The following is an 18,301-nucleotide window of genomic DNA, read 5'->3' as shown; positions in this document are numbered from 1 at the left end:
GTTTGACTCCAATGTCATATTCCCAAAAGACATAGTCATGACACCATTCCTGCAATTGATAATTGCATTTGAAGTGGCAAGGAATGGGCGGCCAAGAATGACGGGGATCTGAGTGCTTATGGTATCGATGGGTTCGGTGTCCAGGATGATAAAATCTACAGGGTAGTAAATCTATCAACTTGGACCAACACATCCTCGATTATCCCTCTTGGTACACGAACAGAGCGATCAGCAAGTTGTAGTGTGGTTAGGGTGGGTTTTAATTCACCCAAACCTAACTGTTTGTATACCGAGTAGGGAATCAGATTGACGCTTGCTCCTAAGTCAAGAAGTGCGTGATCAATTCGATGGTTCCCGATTACACATGATATGGTTGGGCTACCGGGATCTTTGAATTTCTGTGGCACGTCTTACTTTAGGATAGCACTCACTTTCTCAGTAAAAAAAAATTTCTTTTGAATACTTTGCCGTCTTTTGGTTGTGCATAAGTCTTTCAGAAATTTGGCATATGAAGGAATCTGTTTCACGACATCAAGTATAGGAATGTTGACTTTCACTTGTTTCAACACCTCCAGAATATCCTGAGAGTTAGAGAGAGGTTTTGGTGAAACCAACCGTTGGAAAAATGGAGCAACTGGCTTCTCTAAAAGTTCCGGTTCTAATTTTTGTGGGACATCACTAGATCCATCATTGCTGTCCTCTTCTGGTTCTTGAGGCTTTTCGGGCCTAACCGGAAGAGTTTTATCAATGATCTTTCCACTCCTAAGAGTGGTGATGGATTTAGCGTGCCCCATCTGATTTGAAGAGCTGGGATCATTAATCTCGTACTGCGGTTTAGGATTGGGGAGAGGTTGTGCAGGAAGCATCCCCTTTTCTATAATCGTCATACGAGAATCTATCTTGTACATAAAATCTGTAATTCCCCGCATTGCCTGAGCCAGCTTTTGTATGGAATTTTGAACCGGTTCCTCTTGAGGTTTCACTTGATTTGAATTTTTATTGAAGAAACCTTGAGGAGTAGCCGTTTGTCCATTCCTCCAACTAAAGTTTGGATGATTTTTCCAACCAGGATTGTACGTATTGGAGTTAGGTCTAGTAAAAGGTCTTTGATAGTTGTTTACGGCATTAGCTTGTTCATTCAACACTCCTCAAAAGGCGGGTATTATAGGACAATTTTCAGTTGTATGAATGTTGCAATCACAGATGCCGCAAACAATTTCATTAACCTTATCCTTCTTTCCTTCTATGACCTCAACTTTTCTTATGAACGTAGTCACTTTACACTTGAGATCATCCTCTTCTTTCAAGAGATAATATCCACCTTTCTCCTTTAATTGCGTCGGCCTAAACGTAGTGTTCGACTTTGGGTAATAGTCCCATGATTGTATTTTTTCAGCAGGTAATCCCATGTAGTCCCATACCTCGTCGACATCTTTATTAATGAACTCTCCATTACACATTGTCTCGACCATTTGGCGCATGGAAGATGTCAGTCCATCATAGAAAAAATTTGTAATGCGCCACATTTCAAATCCGTGTTGTGGGCATGAACTGACCAAATCTTTGAACCTTTCCCAACATTGGAAGAATGTTTCATCTTCCTTTTGGGCAAAGTTCATGATTGCTTTTCTGAGGGTAATCGTTTTATGATGTGGGAAGAATTTTTTTATGAATTCCCTCTGCATGTCGTTCCATGTGCCAATGGATCTAGGACGCAGTGAATGTAACCACGTCTTAGCTTTCTCTTTTAAAGAAAAAGGAAAGAGTTTCAGCCTAATTGTATCCTCAGATACATTAGGAAAACATAATGTAGCTATAATCTCATCGAACTCTTTCAAATGTAAATATGGGCTTTCTGATTCAAGTCCATGGAATTTAGGAAGGAGTTGGATAACTCCTGGCTTGATATCCATTTGTCCCGTGTTTTTAGAAAAAATCATGCATGAGGGCGTACTCACTCCCGCCGGTTGTAGATAATCTCATAAAGTACGAGGCGGGGGTGCCTGTTGCACCTCATTTTCATCTTGGGTATCCTCCACCCTGGGTGGAAGTAGAGGAGGTTGGTCTTCAGCCATAACTTCACTTAACTCAGGGGATTTTGAGCGGTGTCTAGTCCTGCGATGGATAGTCAACCCCTCAACCAATCCTCCTTCAGTCAAGAGACGTCGAGTGTCGTCACTGGCCCACTTGGGCATGAAACACTCGCAGCCCTCAATCAAATTTAAAGCCTAGTCCTAAGAAAGAAAATCTAAAAAGAAAGAGAGGGTTGGAAAGAAGTTACCAAATTGAAAACAAAACAAAATAAGTTAGATTATAAAAAGAAAATGACTAAAATTAGAAAATCCTTAAAAAGAAAGATAGAAGTAAACTAGTTTCTAAAAGAAGAAATTCCTAAAAGAAGGTGGAAATTTCTAAAATAAATGAGGAAAGACCTAAACTAGAAAGTAAATTACTAAAAGAGAACTGAAAAATAGAAAGTAGGGAAGGAGCTTACCGAAATAGAAATTTCTATCTTAAAGGCCTACAAAATAGGAAGGTTAGTTTCTAAACAAAGATTTTAAAAAATAAATTAGGAAACAAAATTAGATTCCAAAAGAGTTAAAATTAGAAAGTTACTAAAAATAAAAATAGAAAGTTAATTTCTAAAAAGGGAAAGAAATAACCTAGTTTCTAAAAATAAACTATTTCCTACAGATGGGAGGATACTAGAATTAGAAAATTTCTAAAATTTAAACCCTAATTCTAAAAATAGAAAAAGTAGAGAAATTAGAAAGGAATTACCAATTTAGGAACTTATGTCAGGATCCTACAAAACATGGAAAACAGGTTAGTTTCTAAAATAGAAAATCTAAACCTAAAAAAAAATCTTAATCTTAAATTAATCCTAAAACGAGTTAATTCCAGAAAACATAACCGTCAATCCCCGGCAACGGCGCCAAAAACTTGTTCACTCCCCAAGTATAGGGTTGTGATGTAGTAATAAACTCGGTAAGACCGAGGTCGAATCCCAAAGGACTGATACCTGTACGTTGTCTGAAACTAAGTAGAACTAGAACTAAACTAAGATGTGATCTAAACCAAATAAAATTTAGGGAATGATTGTGGAATAATTATCTAAAACTTAAGTAATTCAGAGGAAGGAAACTAGGGATTCAGAGGATTCACTTGTAGAGATCGGGGAGATCTTTATGCCTGAATCATGGAACTTAAACCGAACTTCCTCTTATATAATTTTCAAAGAGATGTAAGGTATATGAATTAGAATGGATTCCATCACCAAACCATGCCCGTGAGAAAAAGTAAACAACGAAATTAAACTAATTACCAACCAATCAACAATGTATGAAGATCGTGAAGGGTACTGTCATCCTACCATGCCCATGGAACAATGATGAACAACAGGCTTCCCGACTTCATAACATAAAAAAGGGAAAGAAATACTCAAAGCCATTGCAAACCCATTGTAATTTCAATCACCAACACACCATTAAAGACTAAGAAAAATATTCCTTTAATAATCAACTAAAATCACATTCATTTATAAATTTTAAATTAAAGGCACAAAATCTAATCTCCCATCTACTACAGCTTCACCTCTTAGCCCTAGCTAAGAGGTTCACCCACTCATGATGCGGCTGGATCCCTTGCGGCTGGATCCCTTAAACAAAGTAAAATAAAAAATACCAAACTCAAAACTTCTCTTTCTCTTGTGCAATTGTCCCAGCCAAACCGATCCCTCCTCCAAGCTCACGTGCAGCCACCTCCCTGCCTCAATTCTCCTCCCCTTTTGCTCTGATTTTCTCTTCTCTTTATAGTCATGAAGGAACGGACGCTGGATCGGTGAGAACCTCGTCCGCAGCTTCTTCCGCAGCGTATAAGAGATGCCGCAGCGCATCTAGGTGAAATCTTTAATGAACTGATCCTCCAAGAGTGAGATCTGAGCCGTTCAGTCTCCTTGGCGATGATCGGCCACCCTGGGAGACTGATTTGGATAGCTAGGATCGACGGTCCGATCCTAGCCGAGCTCGCAGCCAATCCTGGATCTTCCGGATCCTTTTCCGGATGCACAGTCCTACGTAAATCAGCTTCCGTTGATTCTCGGTGGACCCTATTCTTGATGCCAAAGGAGAAATCCACACCGTCAGCCAAAATCCTCTCGAGATTCCAGTTAGAATGGTATATTTTTGGCTGTCAGTTGATTTGGCCCATGGGATCTTTCTTTCTTCCGTCCGTTGTCTTTCAAAGGGTTGGAAATCACCCTATTGTCTTCCTTTGAAATTCTTTCGCCTAGGCCGTGATTCGTGGGTTCCTTCAAGCCTGATGGAGGGTCCGGATTATCCGGATCAAGAACCATGGTGGCCCACTACTTTCTTCCGCAGGCTCTGTTGCGTAACAGAGCTGCGGACGTCACGCTGTGATGTGTGGTGTCCCACTGAGTGTCGTCAGGAAGAAAATCCACACCGTCCATTGAAATGCTCTTGAAAAACCATTTGGAAATGGTTTGTGTGGCTTGGATTAGGTGTGGTCCACCGATCTTTCTGCTCCGCCGTCCATCCTGTATTTAACGACTAGGAACGTGAAGAAGCTTGCATGATGCCAAAAGGAAATCTAGGCGTAGGTTAAACCCCCATTCCGGATACAATGGATGGTTCAGATCTGGCAAAGGGGTGATGAGTGGGGCCCACTAGCCAAAAACGCCCAGCCCACGTCCGTCCGCTGGACACAGGTGCGGAAGAAGACGTGTCAACCGTCTGTGGACTGTTTTGGTCGTATGGTGCGGCGCGCGTGCATGTACCCTATGTACACGCGCTGTACATGCGGGGTCATCTGTGATGTACATGTAGAATCCGTTCCGTCCATTCCCTTCCTCATCCTATTTAACGCGTTGAGAACAAAATTGAAGCATATCCAGATATCAGGCGGGCCCCACATAATGATTAAAGGGGCTGATCTGTCCGTTGGGCCACTTTCAGAGGGATCCAATGACTCATCTGAGTCTGGTAGTGTAGAATCCACAAGGTAAGTAGGTTGATTTGAATTCAAAAATCCTATCAATTATATTAACAACATTATTATCCATCTGGTTATATTACATGGTGGGGCCAACCTTCGATATACATCTTAGGTGGCCAAACCCTAAATGATCAAATAATTAAATTTATATGTTTATTAAATTTAATTATTAAAATTTAGATTTTCTTTTTAAGATCATGAAATTGAATGTCAAATGATTAATCAGGGTGACCCACCAGATGATTGGATCATCCAGATTCTTAAGGTCTGGGCATATTTTACCTCTACACATTGGATAAATGGTGAAGATCTAACCACATATACACTGATGGCCCATCTCGACTTTGTACATTAAGTGATATCAATCAGTTGCGCAGAAATCTAAGCTTTTCATATTAAATATTTATGGATCTGACTAGTATGGCCCATCTGATGGTCAGATCGATTTAAAATTCAAGACACTGTTATCTTTTGGTGCTTAGGATCAAAAGACCCGTTTAGATCTATTTTAACACAATCAGATTTCATCCATTAAATTTATTCCTAAATTATTACTAACCAGATTTGAAATCATAAAGCATTACTTTATTAAAATTTTCTCTATACACATATACAATGATCGTGTGGATGATCCACAACATCCATTGTATAGATAGGGAAGAAATTAACAACATAATAAAAAATTAAAAAGATATAAGGGTTGGAACTTACCTAATCAAGTACTCTCCTCTCCATTTTTCTTTTGGGTCTTCCTATCTCTTTTTTTCAAAAAATAAAATGAATACATCCTCCTTTATCCTGAATTTGAAAATTTTTATGACATTTGATATAAAAAAAAATATATATATATTATTACTACTCCAAGAATTGATCTCTAAACCTATATCTCAATTAAAAATGTCTCTACCAACTCAACTATTAATTTATTTTTATTTTTTTATTTAAAAATAAAATATTTAACTTTTTTTTTTAATACACTAAAATTTAGGGTTGTTACAAGATTGGTGGACATTTATTAGATATTAAAAATGAAAAATATCCGACAGTCTTATTTCACCAAACAAGCACCTCATGAGTAAGAGCCTCGAGGTCTTAGTATCGATCCCTAACGAGGGTGCCTAACATGGAGTGTGTGTACTGACATGGGTGTGTACTAACAAGCTAACCCAAAAAAAAAAAAAAAAGAGGTCAGGATCGGAGACTGCAACTCAGCTACAGTGGATCCCACAATTCACATGATTTGAGTTAATATATTTGACGTCTTCAATTTTAGAGTGCCTGTGTATCAAGCCTCATACGCTGCTCGAGTATCACAACACCTAGTTAGGACTTTGTGTGAGCCCAACATGATTTATATGCTTTTTCTATGCATCTGTCAAAGCTTTTTCTATGCATCTGTTTTGATAGCTCATGTTAAGGCATCAACCCAATATTGAAGCATATCCAAAGTTCAAGTGGAATACACTATAGAAAATAGTAGAAATGATGTCCACTATTAAAACCTTATTAAGGACCCACAGTGATGTTTATTTGTCATCCAACTTATAAGATGACACTGACCTAAATTAAATAAAAGGAAAACACAAAAATCAACTTCATTCAAAACTTTTAATCATTCAATTCCCATTATTTTCTGTTAGAGGTAGGCATCGAGCCGAGTCAAGTCGAGGTGGGCCAAGCTCGGTTTGGCTCGTCCATGCTGTACTCGAGTTCGAGCTCTTGGCAAACAAGCCAAGCTTCAATGTTGAGCTCGAGCTTGAGCTCGGCCTCAAGCTCAACATCGAAGCTTGGCTTGTTTGCCAAAGCTATTGAGTCAAGTTCGAGTCGAGCTAGTGGTTCGAGTCAAGTCGAGTTTACATCGAGTTGAGCTCGAGCTTGTGGTGTGATTTCTTCAAACATAAGCCATCCTTCACGGGTTCAACCAGATGACCAGATTTGATTGATACTTCCAACCTACCAGGCTATAACACACAGTGGAGAGACAGCTCCACCATATTCCACTTCTTCCGGATCTACCATACTATGTTTCTTGATCATATACAGGCAACGGTGCCACACCATGTGGCACCGTACAATCTTTCACACCAACACCCCACTTGTATAGAAATCAGCACAGTGAAAACAGTGGCCCCCACCATGAAGATAACCCTTTTCAAAAATCAAGCTTATTTGCCCAATTCAGTAGAAGAAGAAGGAACAAATCTGGGCACTCACCCTATCGGGATTGGGCGCGGTTGCTCTGGTACGCTCGGCAAGATCGGGGGGTGGTGGTCCAGTGGAGTGCTGGGCGTGCGGGCAGTGTGCTGGTCCTGGTGGTGGTGGTGGTCCGGTGGATTGCTGGTTGGACGGGCATGCGGCGGGCAGCGACTAGGTGGGGTAAAAAAAGAGAAGAAAGGGAAAGGACGTGCAGGTAGGGCCGGCCGTAGGGTTTGGTAATTTTAAAAATATTATATATAATATATTTAATATAAATATAATATAATATAATATAATATAATATATATATATATAATATTTAAATTATTACTAATCGAACCGAGCTGAGTCGAGCTCGAGCTTCGAGTCGAGTTAAGTTCGAGTCGAGTCGAGTTAAAATCCCCCTTGCTCGAACTCGGCTTGAACTCAACTCGAGCTAAAAAAAAATAGCTTGACTCGACCCGAGTCGGCCATTCAAGCCGAGTCAATCCGAGCTGATTCGAGCCGAGTCGAGCGAGTTATTCGAGCTAGCTCGACTCGTGAACAACCCTATTTTCTGTGGTGTGATTCACTTGAGCTTTTGACATACTTAATTTTGGGCTAATGTACAACACAGATAAAACACATACATTATGGTGATTCACACGAAGTCCTAGCACCATGTAGCTTTGTGGTGTTCGATCACCACCAAGTCCACATCGACCCTACTCATGGTGTGGACGACTAAACCATGGGTCAATTTACAACCTCGTAATGGGTCAATTTACAACCTCGTAATTGTCCCATTTATTCCCAAAATGCTCCTTCCTTGCAGAGAAGATTGTACCATGCCTTAATGCGTCTAGGCAAGGGCTTTGTGGGGCCAGCATGATATATGGATTTTATCCACGCCGTTCATCTATTTTTTCTAGATCATTTTAGGGTATGAGTCTAAAAATTAGATAGGTCTAATGCTAAAGTGGACTAGATCATAGAGAACAGTGGGATAGTGAAACTCAGTGTTTAAAACTTCCTAAGGGCCACTATAATGTTTATTTGCCATTCAACTTATTCATAAGATCATATGGATGAAGAAAAAAATACAAATATCAGATTGATCCAAAACTTCTGCGACTCATAAGAATCTTTTAATGGTGGGAGTTCAATTACCATTGTGTGATCCAATTGAGCCTTTGATCTACCTCATTTTTAGGTTAATATCCTAAAATGGTCTGAAAAATGGATGGACGGTGTAGATAAAACCCATACATTACGGTGGGCACCACAGAGCCCTACCTGGATAGATGATAGTCCAGGTGGGGCAAGGTGCAATCAGCATCCCCATCTCCATTTGTGGGCTCTTTAACTATTCATATCATTTATTCATAAAATACCCTCACTCATATGTTCACATGCATTATAAAAGCTACTTATTGCACCGTATATTCCCAAAAGAGTCTGGATCCTCTGTTATTCGGTAAATAGGGATTCCCTGATTGCCTAATCCTCATTGGTCCACGTCACCACTCACTTAAAAAAAAAAAAAAAAAAAAAAAAAAACTAAAAGAAAAAATCAGACTCCAAACTATTATAAAAAACCAAAGGAAAAAAAATAGAAAATAAAAATGAGAAGAAAAAAGCCAAGGATCCGGACTCCACTCGTCGCTTTTGCGTCCCTCCTCTCCACACTTCTTCACATTTCTCTCTCTCTCTCTCTCCCTCCCACTCTCACTCATTGCTTCTTCCTCAATCCTCTCCACACTTCTTCACACCTCTCTCTCTCTGCCTCCCACTCTCACTCATTGCTTCTTCCTCAATCCTCTCCACACTTCTTCACATCTCTCTCTCTCTCTCTCACTGCATTTGGCTAAACAATTAAAGCTCTCTCTCTTCCTCTCAAAGGAATTAGGAAGGAAGTACTTTTGTGGTAAGTAAAATGTTCTTCTTCTTCTTATTTGCACATATGTCAAAATCCAAGTATTAAACTGGTCCAATTATAAGGCCCGTTTGTTTCTCTATTGTGAATGTAAATGATAGTGTAAAATTAGTTTTCACCGGTGTTTGATAGAGAAAGAAATTACCATTTTAATTACCGCAAAATTAGATGTAATGCTACTAATTGGACAAGAATTGTATTTCATTAAATATGTAGGGCCCACCATAATTTATGTGTCTAATCCACGATGTCCATCCATTTTACTAACTTATTTTAGGGCATTAGGCGAAAAATGAAGCATATCCAAAGCTCAAATGGACCATACCACAAAAATAAGTGAAACAATGACGTCTAGAATTGAAAGCTGAAACTTGGATCAGAGCTCACAAGAATGTGCATCTGTCATCCAACCTGTTCATAAAGTCACACAAAGATGGATGAAGGGTAAACACATATATCAGCTTGATCCAAAACTTCTATGGCCCTAAGAAGGTTTCAACGGTATATTTTCAATTCCCCTGTTTCACGTGGTGTGGTCCATTTGTGAAATAAATGGCCGGCAGCATAGATTAGACACGTACATAATGGTGTTCCTTACAGATCTTACTCCTCTTGTGCCGAAAAATATAGGTATGGATCTCAATTGGATAACAATGGTGGTATGTAAACAATCATCATTGAAAGCTTCCTACAGTCTAAATAGTTATTTTCCATCCAAACCATTTGTAGATCTCGTAGGAGGTGTGGATTGGGTACTACACCCACCAGGACCTACCTAGATATGGACAACTATACCACGAGCTTTGTCGGGCCCACTTTGATTGATCATTCTAGGGCATTCATTAGGTCATTCAAAACTCCAGTGGCCCACAGATTATATAGGATTTGGGGATGATTTTCGTTGATTGCTCTTAATGGTGACCCTATAGATTTATTTAAAGAGTTTTTAGATTTATTTGAAGTATTTTATGTTAGATGATGGATATATATATATTATATAGCTTTTTTATTTTAATCATAGTCCTCATGTTAAATTTCTCTTGACATTATAGGTCAATGAAAAATAGAGCTCTTACGGCTTTTTGCACGCCATGCCTGGTGGATTCTATGCCTCATTCATGACATGATATAGACATCGACTCAGAAGTGAAAGTTGGTATGAATGATTCAGACATGGATGAGAAGGTTATAAATACAGAAATTGATATAGAGTTTAAAACAGAGAAAGATGCATATGATTTCTACAATAGTTTTGGAAGAAAAGTCAGTTTCAGTATTCGGAAGCATAGTATAAATAAAGATAAAAAGACAGGTGTATTGAAAATGAGAGAATTTGTTTGTTTCAAAGAAGGCAAATGTTCATTTGATAAACGTGATGTTAATGTAAAGCATCCTCAGGATGAAACAAGAACAGGTTGTGAGACACATATGAAAATTAGATTGGGAGTTGACAGTAAATATCATGTTACTTAAGATTGATCATAATTATATTCTTACATCTCCTAAAGAAGTTCATTTGTTGAGATCACAACGAAAATTTACTCAAGAAGTAGTTGCCGATAACTGTGATAATGTAGGTATAAATCCAAAAGCAACATATGATTTCATAACTAAACAAGTCAGTGGTGGATAGAATGTTGGATATAATTTAATAGATTACATGAATTATTTACGGACGAAAATGGTGAAAGCAATGAAGAAATTTGATGATGAATGTCTTTTGATATTTTTCAAAAGAAAGCAAGCTGAAGATCCAATGTTCTTTTATTGTATTCAATTTGATGTTGAAGATTGTATCACCAACATGTTTTGGGCAGATGTAAAATGATTTTAGATTATGAACGTTTTGGAGATGTAGTTTACTTTGACATGATGTATAAAACAAACGAGTATGGACGGCCATTTGCATCATTCATCGGTGTTAATCATCATAGACAGACAGTTATCTTTGGGACTGTACTCGTCTACGATGAAACAATCAATTTTTTCATATGGTTGTTTAGAGTATTCTGTGATGTAATGTGTAGAAAAAAACCTCAAACCATTCTCACAGATCAGGATAAGGCTATGTCAAATGTCATCAAGACAGAGTTACCTGGAACAGTTCACCGTATTTGTGTATGGCATATGTTTCAAAACGCTTGCAAACATCTAAGTCATCTATTTTGTTCTTGCAAGTTGTTTGGTAATGATTTTAGTAGATGTGTATATGATTTTGATGAGAAACGAATTTCTTCAAACATGGGAAAGAATGATCATTAAATATAATCTCACAGATAATATATGGTTACAATAGTTATTCAATGAAAAAGAAAAGTAGGCATTAGTATATGGAAAGAATAGTTTTAGATATGAAGAGCACCCAGCGTTGTGAAAGTTTAAATAAGAATTTAAAGAAATACTTGCATCCTGGCCAAAATATAATTAAAATTTTTCAATATTTCGAACGCTTGGTGGATGATAGACGAAATGCAGAATTAGAAGCCAATTTCAAAATGACCCAAAGTTCACAAATTGTGACTTTTTCTGTCAGTATCCTGAAGCACGCAACTAGTGTATATACACCAACCATTTTCAAATTATTTCAAGCAAAATTTGGTGATAGCCTTAATCAAATAGTGGAAAAAGTAGATGAGTCCAATACAGTAAAAAAAATATCAAGTTTTGAATACAAGAAATCAGAGTCTTCACATTGTTACCGTTAACTCAATGGACGAGTCCATCATTTGCAGCTGTGGAAAGTTTGAATTCATGGGTATTATGTGTTCCTATGTATTAAAAGCTACGAATCCCATGTATTAAAAGCTACGAATCATACCCTCACAAATATCCCAAGTAAGTACATCTTGAAAAGGTGGACTCGAGAAACTGCTTCAATTTCATTCCCCTCATTAAGTAGTGGATGTGACTCCAATGACAAAAGCAAGAAATCACAATCTCAGCGTTACAATAGTTTACTTTGTAATTTTATGAAATTGGCAACAATGGGTTGTGAAAGTGAAGAAACATTTGAATGTGCTTCCAAGCATTTACAATGAATGTTGCAATATTTGAAAAATATTTTGAAAGAAAAAGATAATGAAAAAGAACCCTCATCACATGTTGAAAGCTTAAGTAATGAAAATTTGAGCAAGCTATCCTCTGTTAGAGAGACATAAGGGCCTGTTTGGATTCGCGTATGAGGGTGTATTGTATTGTATCCAACTACTATTCATGTATACGTTCGATCAATTTCAGAATACATCCAAATCAACATGCCATGAATCAATGTTTGCATATGAGGTATTGTTCGGGCAAGCATACAAATTCTTGTACAGATCAATGTTTAGATACAACGTATTAGGGATGCGTATTTTATATACGTATAATATTGATAGCACTTGTACGACGGTGGCTATTTTAAGTTCTCAAAATGGGAACCCAGGTGGGGCCCACTGTCATGTTTGTGAATAATCCTACTCGTCCATCCATTTTGTGATTAAATTTTAGTACATGTTACTAAAATTGAACCGTCTCGAAAGCTTTGTATGTGTAATCCAGGATAATTCATAATTGAAATTGGGATAGGGCCACAGAAGTTTTAATTCATGCTAATATTGAATTATTTTCAGTTCATCCCAATAGCAATGACGTTATTAACGGTATGGATGACATCTAAAATGGCAATATGTCCTAAAATGAACTCACAGAACTGATGAACGAATCGAATCATTCACAAACATGAAAGTGGGCCCCACCCGTACTAACGTAGGAACTTCCTGGGAAAGGTGATCGCAGGAAAGTGGGCCCCACCAGATTTGAAAGGTGATCGCAGGTGTCCAATCTAACTCACCGAATGTCTACTCTGTCCCTTCCAAGAGCTCGAGGAGAGATTCAACTGTATAACGAACCTCAGACCTCCAAAGAAGAAACGGAGAAGGTTAACGTCCACATGCAATGGAATGGAGATGATATAGGGCAATGCTGGTGTAGGATATTTCCATTCTCCATAGATAGCAAATGTTCAAAGAGATAGCTACGATGTCTGGCAAAAATACATCGCAATGACTACACTACACTGCACGATGTAGTGCTGTCTGAAATTACATTACCGCCTTTTGAAAATTTTGAGATGTTGATGTATTCGTGCGCATGGTAACCCACGGACGCCAACTCCTATTCAAACATTGTATGTATAAAAATCCACCATTAATACAATACTATACACCCTTATACGCGAATCCAAACAGGCCCTAATAGATTATATAAGTAAATGCTCGTCGTTTCTAAAGCTAAATTTATGCACAACTTCAAAGGTATAAAAACATACATAAATTAATTATTTTCATGCATGATGTACATACTCGGAAGATTTATGCACATGATGTAACATTTTCGTGTTGCGGCCTTTGTTCTTTCCTTTCCTAGATCCTCCACCAGACTTCTCATTGGATTTATTCATTGGGGCCTTCAAATCATCATCACCAAGAAGCCAACTCAAATGCAACTTGGACTCACAATCACCTTGATTTGTGATTTAAATTCCATTGCATTTCAAAGACAGGGTCCTATATGAATTCTTTACCTATCTTTTTTAAATATTTGAAAAGTATTCAGATCATATATAAATCAAACATACCTTTAGGAGGGTAAGGCTTAGTTAAAGGCCCCACAATAATTTCATGTTTTCAAAACGTAAAAGGATAAGAGACACAAAATTATGATAGAGGAATTGACTCTAAAATAGGATATAGTAAAAGTTGGAATTGGGATAGGCCACATATGGTTAAAACAACTTTACAAAACGTCGTAGCATTGCATTTTTTTTTTCACACGCACACATACCCCACACACTCACGCCGTAGTGGAATTTCACCACCTATGGGTACTCGAACCCTTGACCAGGTGTTGAAATTCCTAAGAGTCTACCACCGGAGCAAGAGTAAGTACCCAACATTCTTTAAACAACCACACCCTTGTATAATGCCATGGCCTTCACATATCAATAGATGCACTGATCAGCCATATGTGTATCAAAATAATCACCAACATTCCACTGTACAAACATGTTAAATCGTACCTTTTTTTATAAAGTGGGAGTACACCACCTATAAAAATCCAAACATGTAAGTAAAAAACTGTACAAACATTCGGGTGGGTACTACAAACAAAAAGTTCATCACCTATCATATAGACCAGACACAAGCATATAAGAAATGACCCATTATATTAAGTAGATATACTTCCCAATAAAAGAGCTACCTAACAAAAAATTTGAGGCCATGAGTCACAACAAACAAAAAAAAAAAAAAAACTATACAATGTCAAACTGGGCAACCCAAAAAACAACAAGGGCTATGAAACAAAATCACGAGAGATAGACACTCACGATCTCTTCAGCTTGTAATATCTTCTCTGCACCAATTCACACAAAGACCTCACTCAAAAAGGTAAGAAAATCATATTCTAGTAATCAGTATCATCCTTAGCCACACTAGTCATCTCTAATTCATGTGCACCTGCAATATCACATTGAGCAGGCCACAAAAGTATAGGAATGTCATACTCATACTTTTGAAGTCTCGCTTCATATCCAAAAAGTATAGAAATGTTTCATATATGGAAATGACACAATAAATCCAATCAGTTCATAATGTCTACTAGAAATAAAAAAAAATGTAAGCAGTATGCACTGTTTGTGATTCTGAATTTAGTAAGAAATTAGAATCGAAACTAATACCTTATTTCTATGGACTTATCTTGCCGAGCAAAAGTTATACAGCTATCTTTTTTTCGTTCAAATTGCATATCTCCTTAACCATGACATTGGACTGTAAATATATCTCATAAATGATACATAAATGAAAATTCTTAAAGAGGAAATGAAAATACCGAATTGAAATAAAATATATCTCCTTGGGACAAGCAATCCATAAATTTCATCACAAAAAGACCACAATCAAACCTATTTACACCAAAATGATAAAAGTGAGTACCTATCAAAACAGAATCAACACACATTCTTACAAAGAAGTGATTGAAGGATAAACATATGATTATTTTTTTTGTTGAGGGCATTTATTGTACATAATGAGTTGAAAAGTACCATAATCAGGTATACCATGTATTGAAAAATATTTCTTTACACTTGTAACCTGCAATAACAATAAAAAGTAAATATTCTTATAATCATATTATTCAAGTTTAAACAATTTACATCGAAAAAATAATTTAAATCGAAGCATATAAACAACTACATACCATTGTGTTGATATAGCTAGACGTATAATGACCTTTGATAGAGTTGTAAATTGAAAATAATTTTTTCTTCAACTCAATAGTGAGCAAGTACCAATGTGATACTTCATTCATAGGAATAAAGATTTTATCTCTACTCCCCAAATCATAAGATATCATCTCAAAGACACGTTGAATTTGACGACTAAAACTATTATACTTTTCTTTCTTTTTGCCTTATCATTTCTTCTTGAACATATAAATTACTGAAATAGTTCAGTCACGAACAAATTAAAATGCTTGCTAAACACATCAATCTTTGTATGAACATTGTATATTTATATGAAAAACTTACATGAAACCAGGTATTAAAGAAATGAAATTTTAATAAATGATGTCTGTCTTTATTTTTTCAAATATTCAGCAATTCACTATACTTGTCTATAACCTAAAACACAATTTATATATATATATATAATATGTCAAATGATTATACTCTTTGTATTTATTAATAGTATATTAATATATGTTATTGCATGAGGTAGTAAGAGAATGAAAGTAGTATATGTGGATATACTTCATCATCAAGTCATCCTTTAGAATCAATCAATAAGTTTAATGAACTTTAAAGGACATAAAGTGGTCCACAAGAATTCTCCCTAAAGAAATGTGTAGGATATTAGTATGAGGAACTAACACAATGAAAGAAAGTAAATAATGACAAACTAATAAATTTATATGTCATACTTGCAATCAGTCATGTCAACGGAACTTTTAATTGCAACATCCTCTTATTGATACAACATAAGCTCATCCGTCCTCTCTTTTATTGTTGAATCATTATCAGGTGATTTTACTTTACTTTTAGTATTATATTTATGATATGTTATTATGTACAGTGATTGGAAGACCTTTAAAGCATTTCTAATTCTACCACCCTCTTTCACATGCCTTACTAAGGAACTCAGACTTACAAGTACAAAATCATATTTGATAGCCATCGCATTCATATGAGGATATGTGGACTATTTGCAACTAATAGTGTATCCGATATTACATTTATAAGAAAGTTGTGGACTACATGCTGTTATCCAATTATCCTCTATTGTCTCACACATTGGACTGACATAATTGCATTTCTTTTTTGACTTTATCAATTTATCAAATATCTCTGTGATAAGTGTTGTCTGCGTATCTAACTTATCTTGCATTCATTTTAACACCTCTAATAATTGTTTACGCTCCTTCAACATTTCTTTGTAATGTAAGCTCTCTTCGTGATTCTTGTTCTGAGTCATATACTGGTCTTATTTCAACAGTAAAAAATTCAATACAAGTTGAAATAAACCGCAATAAAAATAAAGTATTTCAAAATGATTTTCTAATTAGAAATATGTGCATGCACATAAATGAAATAACCATTATGTGAAAAGTACTTACGATGTTCTCTTCGATCTTTACAAGTATGGGTTCCAACCACTGATGAATTTCTTTATTTATATTTGAGGTCACCTTATATAAAGTAATGTGAAATTAGTTATATAATTTAAAAATATATGTAGAAAATATATAAAATTTTACTTAACAATTTTTTCATCAATCTTTAAAAATGTGGATTCCAATCACTGACGTATTTCTCTATTCGAGCTTGAGGCATCCTATATGAATTTCACAACCATTACTTATATGATCAAGTGTGAGATCATTTATATTACCAAGAATCTATGATATAAACAAAATAATCACTATATGAGGAATATTTACTATTTTCTCTTCAATCTTCATGATAGATGGTTCTAACCACTAATGTATCTCTTTGATTAATTTGATGTCTCATGTATGCCAATCACAATAAAGACTTATATATCTCAAGTGTACAACCATGAGGTAATTACATAATGGGCAAAAACATAAATATAAAGCGCTTATAGTAAGAGGTAAAAGGTGACTCTCCTCATTTGTAGGGGTTATATCTTCAATAATCTAATGGAGATAAATATATCAATATAAATGTACACTTGGATGCAATAGTGATGAATGTTTAAACGAATAATTCTTTAACAAATGTATATACCTGTGTGCAGATAAGAGTGTCTAAGAATTTTTTATGTGTGCCTGTTTGTCAATAATTGCTATCGACCCATCTCAAAATATGTGGATACACCATCCTCGTTTATAACCATGACGGAAGAATAATATGCTCATGTAACCATGGCTGTTGAAAACAATATCATTGATGAAAACAACATGCAAAATAAAACAAAAAAAAAAGTTGATTGAAATCAACCTCATTAATATAAAAAGTAATACTTCCAAAATCATGACACATCTATTCACATATTTTTTGTTCTTCCTCACGCTTTGAGAAATACTCCTAACCAGAAATGTCCAAATGACAGTGGCCCATGCATAATTATGCAAAAATTTTGACTCATTCACATAGTATAATAGAAAATAGGAGTTGTCTCACTGGCGATTGGAAAAAGAATTGTATTGAATAAATACATGATAAACAATTTCACAAAATTAAATATAGATTCTTCCGAACTTTCTTCTAACAAATTCCTAATATTCTCCTCTATTAACTCTCCCTTGAGAAGAACATTTACAAAATATTTTTTCTTTAGTTCTTTCTCACTTGCGCTCAATTCCCTTTTCAAATCCATATGTTCTCCATTCATACTCAATTTCAATATAATAGCAATGTCTTGAGGTTTAAGAAAGATCATCTTTCCTCCGATGAGGAAAAAATTATGTTCATCATCTCATCTAGTAAGAAAAGTATTTACAAATGTGCGTTGAACTGAAAACTTAGGAAAATGCATAAATCCTTTAAATTGAGTATCTTTTATCACTTTAATATGTTTATTCTTCAAATTCACTTTCTTAATAAAATTATAAAACTTTGACGGCGCACATCTAGTAATATAATTGACTTTTTGTGAGTGAATGTTCTCCTAC

The 18,301-nt window shown here is 36.1% G+C and overlaps 1 long non-coding RNA gene and 1 other non-coding gene across 2 annotated transcripts; one reads left to right on the top strand and one right to left on the bottom strand.

Annotated features, from left to right (window-relative positions):
• The first annotated feature begins 1,530 nt into the window (after positions 1-1,530).
• LOC131247438 (small nucleolar RNA R71) lies at positions 1,531-1,637 on the top strand. The gene has a single exon (XR_009171735.1). It is a non-coding gene; the product is annotated as a small nucleolar RNA R71 (small nucleolar RNA).
• Positions 1,638-14,555: 12,918 nt separating this feature from the next.
• On the bottom strand, positions 14,556-15,164 carry LOC131247249 (uncharacterized). Its single transcript, XR_009171581.1, has 3 exons — positions 15,131-15,164; positions 14,844-14,916; positions 14,556-14,622 (listed from the first exon to the last, which is right to left on the bottom strand). It is a non-coding gene; the product is annotated as an uncharacterized LOC131247249 (long non-coding RNA).
• Positions 15,165-18,301: the final 3,137 nt, after the last annotated feature.

Source organism: Magnolia sinica, chromosome 5 (genome assembly GCF_029962835.1).
Source record: "Magnolia sinica isolate HGM2019 chromosome 5, MsV1, whole genome shotgun sequence".
In the NCBI taxonomy this organism is placed as follows: Eukaryota; Viridiplantae; Streptophyta; class Magnoliopsida; order Magnoliales; family Magnoliaceae; genus Magnolia; species Magnolia sinica.
This window is presented reverse-complemented; position numbering and strand designations above follow the sequence as displayed.